Source organism: Ananas comosus, linkage group 20, assembly GCF_001540865.1.
Source record: "Ananas comosus cultivar F153 linkage group 20, ASM154086v1, whole genome shotgun sequence".
Lineage (NCBI taxonomy): Eukaryota > Viridiplantae > Streptophyta > Magnoliopsida > Poales > Bromeliaceae > Ananas > Ananas comosus.
In genome coordinates, this window is record NC_033640.1 from 2,121,674 (window position 1) to 2,127,673 (window position 6,000).

Here is a 6,000-nt window from a genome sequence, read left to right on the forward strand (position 1 = left end):
TGCGAGAATCCACGGTCTACACTTTTTGATAAGTGTTGGAATTAAAGGGCAGCGGAAACGATCACGTTGAATTAGAGTAGGCCAATGTGGGCAGACCGCATGACAACAATACGGATATTTTATACTATTTTGGCGAAGAGTCACTTTATCAAATTCTTTTAATAGGCAATCAAATTTGCAAATCCAAAAAAAAAGTTCAAATATGCAAAATCATAAAACTAGTGAATTTTTTTATATAAAAAGACCGTTTTCTTTTCACTCCATTTTAATATTTTAAAAAGTCATTTCAAGTGTTATACCTAGCAAACAGTGATAATGCTCTTATATTCATATTAAAAGAAATATAGAAAAGTATGGATTTGTAAAGTTAAGTTAGAATACTATCAATAGTAAATGAGCTTCGTTGTCATCAATTTATTTTTTATGATGGAACCTCCAAATCGACGATCGGCACTTTAAATATAATCTATACCACTTAAAGCATTTAGAATCAAATTTTATGCCTTTTTTACATCATTAGCCAATTCATGAAAGAAAGAACCAATTTTAAAAAAATAGAAATGAAGAACCGGTCCAAGGATTAAAAAAGGGAAGCGGTTAATTAAAGGAGCAAGAAACCGGTTCAATAAAAAATAGAAAAACTGGTTCAATATGAAACACCAATAAATGGGACCCACGACGGGTCCCACGTCTACCCAAATTAAGGCTAAATTAAGGCTAACATGACACGTGTACAACTAATACAGGGATTAATAGAGGTTAATAGATACTAGTGAAGAGACCCGCACTTCGCAGCGGACGGAAACTATAAAAGCTACCAATGAAAAATAAAAAGTATCCATCAATAAAAAAAAGAAAAATAAAACTTATCACAAAAACAATTAGATATAGAATATATATAAATATATATATAGATATAAAATTTTAATTTTAATAATAATTAATAATAAGGAATAATGTAATAAGAATAGTAATAAAAAGAATTATTTTTCATTCTCTAAGTGAAACAACTAATTGAAAATGATCTTTCTCCGATACTGAATATTATCGGAATCTAATTCAAAACTTGCAAAACAATAATTGATAAATAATTTTAGAGAAAAGAAAATCATATTCAAATGGAACAACAACTTGCATTGAGATGATTTAATGGTTTTCAAATTGACTATTAAATCTTGTTCTCCAAAGAAGTAAAAACTTTTCATGTAAAAGGAGACACTAAGACAGCNGAAAAGATCAGAGAATGATTAAAGGAGAGCTCATCTAGCAAGCCTGAAACAGCATCTCCTCCGGAGCTATTCACATTCGCTCAAAATCACTACCACTACCACAAGAATAAAGAAGAAAAAGATCATGATCACAATGATCTACACTACAGAATCAGGGCACTGGAGTAGAATTTGATTCTGCCCAATTAAACCACTACCATCATCTCAATCGAGACATCAGAGTACCGGTTCAACTCATCAACACACAAACACTGGAAACGGGATTAAACGCCTCATTTACACACATTCGATTAAAAAATCACTACGATTACCGAAATAAAGAAAGAAGAAGAAGAAAAAGAGAATCTACACTACTAAATCAAGCAAAGTGGAGAAGAATCCGATCCCGTACAATGAAACCGCCAACATCATCTCTATCGAGGCATCGGAGAAGCGATTCAACTCGATCCAAATCAAATTTTACGAAATCCTCACCCCCACAACCTCCGAAAACGAGATTAAACTCCTCATTCACCCGAATCCGACCAAGATCGGTGCGATCAACGAAAGGAGAGCGACGAAGGCGAAGAAGAAGAGGATCGATTGCTACGGAACTAGGGCAAAGCGGAGAAATGTAGAGAGAGGGAGAGAGAGAGAGAGAGGAGGGTTTGGATTCGATACCGCAGAACCAGTGGGAGCAGTTCGCTTGGTGGGGGAGCTCGATCTCGTCGTTGCACACCAAGCAGCGGAGGTTCCCGTGAGCCCGATCCATCGCCCCTCTCTCTCTCTCTCTCTCTCTCTCTCTCGTTCGAGCGCTCTCGCTCTTGTTCCCGGTCTCGTACTCTCCGAGTGGGTACTATTTATAGAGGTTTGTGGCGGGAGAATATATTATTGGTGCGTCCGCGTGGTTGGAAAAAAATTTACAAAGCCCCCCTGCATTTTATCATTTTTGTAAGCAAGAGCCTTATATTTTTATTCTTTCTTGGGTCAATTTCATACAGGTCCCTACAAATATAGTAAATTATACATATATCTCTATAAAATTCAACTTTTATATGTTGTCATCACAAAAGTCCTGATATTTTCAAATATGTCCCTGCCGTTAAGATTCCTTAGAAAAAATTAGTTAACTATAGGTAAAATACTTAACCCTAATTAGTTAATGAGATGAATTGACCTTTTTACCCCTCTTCAATTAAGATATATTTGTGATGGTAAAAAGATTATTTCACTTATAAAATAAACAGTGCTTTAATGGTAACAAACCAGAGGAAGATATTTAAAAACATCAGGACTTTTGTAGGGATAATATATGAAAGTTGGACTTTGTAGGGATATATTTATAATTCACTATATTTGCAGGGACTTGTATGAAACTAATCCTTTATTTTTTTGACAAATTAGTTCTTTCAAACTTTATCAAATAGTCCAAAAGATTTCTCTGTTTAATTAATGTTATTTATTATACAATTTGTCAGCTATATGTATTGCATATAGTTTTATACATCTTCAGGAGACAAAAAATCTTAGTTTTAGTATTCTTACCTGTAAAAGAAGCGATAAAATTTGAGTTCAATTCAATTGATTCTTCGATTGTCAAAAATAATTATCAAAATTAGAAGTATATTTATATATATTTGAAGTCATAAAAGATTACGTGCACGATATTTGATAAAAATAGTTGTGCAATTAATAAGTTCACTTGAGAAGATAAGCTTATTGAACTTAGATAAAATGTAGGAGATGTAATTGCCAAATCGATAAATTACGCTTTTGGACCTTAAAATGTGAGGCGCGTGATCATTTAGTGCTCAAACTTTAATTTGTAGTAATTTTTAATTCGAACTTTCTAAATTCTTGCAATCAAATCCTGTAATCCAATTTAGTTGACTAAATATTGATCTGTCGCTAATATAGAAGTAATGTTGCAATGTTATGCTTGATGACACAGCAATAATTAAGATGTCATATTATTTTCACGTCATCAACACGTTAATTTTAGCTAACTAAATTAAGTTGTAGAGCTTGATTGTAATAATTTAGAAAGTTCAAGCGAGAAATTGTTACAAATTGAAGTTTGAGAATCAAAGTGTCTCGTATCCTATGGTTTGAGAACCAAAATTGTAATTTACGCTAGCGAAAATTGAAAGTAATAGTCTCCTATTTGCAAAAAAGCTAAAGTTGAGAGGGTCTCTATACTTCTTTTGCTAACTCCTCTTCAAAACTCTCCTCGTCAAGTCCCGGTCCTAACTGAAGCTAGAATACTAGGGCGGCTATGCCCCCTAGGCCACTGTACTATTAATAGCGTCAAGTCATTGGTTCTATTAGATTTTTGGCTTTTGGATTAAAGAATTTACAACTATGATGATAGTGATATTTTAGGATTGAATGGATGGTTGGTTGAATAGTATGATCTAACATGTGAAAATGATCAAAGGGATAGATCTAACGGTGAAAAACTTGATAGAACCAAGTGCTTGATGCTAATGATAATGTTGAGACATTTTGATCAATAGTGGGTCTATTTATTTTACCGAAAGTGAAGTTTAAGTTGACGTAGATTTTCAGATAAACTAAAGTTCATGAAAAAATTACTTTCCTTTTATTGCTTGTTTGCTTGGAACTAAGTTCTCGCAATCTTTTTGTTTGTCAAATACAAAATGAATGAGGAAAAGAAGAGAGGCATGAGTGGTACGTGAATTAATATTTTATTTTTTTTCCTCACTTTTTTTCTCTATATGTAAGGACTGAGATTTTTGACAGTGCAACTAAACTCTCTGTTGAAACTTAAACTCTATAATATTTTGTACATAGACTTTTTATATATTATAGATTATAGATTATAGATTATATTTGTTAAATTATATTTTGGTTTCAATAAAGCTAAATAAAATACGAAGATCCCATACCCAACCCGAATCTATTTTTGACCCAAATCAGATCCGATAAAAAATAAATGGTACACGAGTATGTAAGGACTGAGATTTTTTTACAGTGCAACTAAACTCTCTGTCGATGATGTTTATGTGTGTAATTTAATTACATAAGCACTCGTCAAGTTTCAGGAGAAACTGAGCTAAAATGGAGAAGATACGCGATTTTTAGTTTTCACTTAAGTGAATAGTAACTCCGGTTTTCCGGAGAAGCCACAGAGTAGAGTTGGCCTCTGGTGCGTATCGGACTCCGTTCATATCAGTCCAATAGCTCGTTTCGACCGGTTCAACTGTTCTGGAACTAGTGGCGCTGACGGATTTTGAGTTTGACGCACGGATTTCGAGAAAATCCAAAAATACATGTTTTATATGTATTTTTGTGTTATTCATTCTGTTGGAATTAAAAGTTGGATTTTGTCGCGAATCCGTGGTCGATCGAGGTGAACCAAAATCGTAGCATTGTTGTCTCCGAGGTGCTGATCGCACTGGCGCAATCCGTTCGCAAATCTGACGGACGGATCTACGGAGATCGCACGTTGATCGAGGAGAGGTCGGTGTTGGCAAAACGGTATTTTCGCAAAAGTCGCGATATTTTATGTACCGTTTCGCGTGAGATCGCACGTGGAGGGGCATTCGTGTGTTTTACACGCACTGTGGACGACTTAGTTTAAAATATTGAGTTTTCGTGGGTTTTTCCGCAATTTGAGCTTTATATATATTTTTGTTTCTTAGGGTTTGCTACTGGAAACCCTAACCCTAGACCATAGCCGCACCCCCCCTGCCACTCCATCTACCTCCCCTACCCTAACTGCACGTACCCCGGCCGCCGGCGTGCGTCTCCGGCCGCCGGAGTTAGCTACTTCTCCTCCCTCTCCATCTCTCTCTCTCTATTTCTCTCTCCACCCCTCTGTTCTTTTCGGGTTGGAGCCTTGGCCGAGGCTGCATTGCCTCCATGCACCCTGCCAGCATCACCCCGACCTCGTCGGAACCTTCCCCGCCGGCCACCGCCGCCCAGAGCGCCGCTGCTGCTGCTCCTGCAGCCTGCAAGCAGCCCAGGCCGAGCTGGGTTGCACCTGCTGCCCGCGCGCCACCACCGCCTGAGATCTTCCCCGCCGCCGTCCCCGGAGCCTCGGCGACCTTCCCCGCCGGTCACCGCCGCCGCTGCGGGCCGCCGCCGCCGTCTCGGCCAACCATGGCCGCCCCAGACCCGCTCGGGCCGAGGCAAATCCGCGGCTTCTTCCCCGCGCCGCCGCCGCTTGAGGCCGCACTCCTGGCACCCCTTCGGCCTCCTGCTACCCTCCTCCGTCGCCCCTGAGCCCCTCGCCGACCGCCGTGGCCGCCTGTGCCCGTGGAACCCGAACCCTTGTTGGTGCGGGCTCGGTTTGCTCCGCCGTCGCCACCGCCGCTCCCAGCCGCTATCTGAGGTGAGCATCGTGCTCCTTCCCTCCCCCGCACCCATCCCTGGCCCCCGCGCGCGCCGCCGTGTCGCCGGAAGCCGGCCGGAGCAAGCTTGCTCCGGCCAAGCCCGAAATAGGGCTGTTTTTGGGTTGTTTGTTGTTTTGAGCGACCCGGGCCTCCCCGATCCCTACGGAAGGGAGCACGGTGATCGTGGCAAATTGCTGATCATCGTGCTCACCTTAGATTCTGTTGGGGAGACTCCGCTCTGCTGTTTTCGCTGTGTCGACCCCGTGGAGCCTGTTTGGCCGCTGTTTTGGGTTTGCGCGCGCTTATCCGGCGATCCGAGGCTGTCCTGATGCCCCCGGAGGTGAGCACGGTGATCGTTGGTCTGTGCCGATCACATTGCTCACCTCACTTTGGATCAACAGTGTCGGGTCAGCCCTGTTTGGCGCGATCTTCCC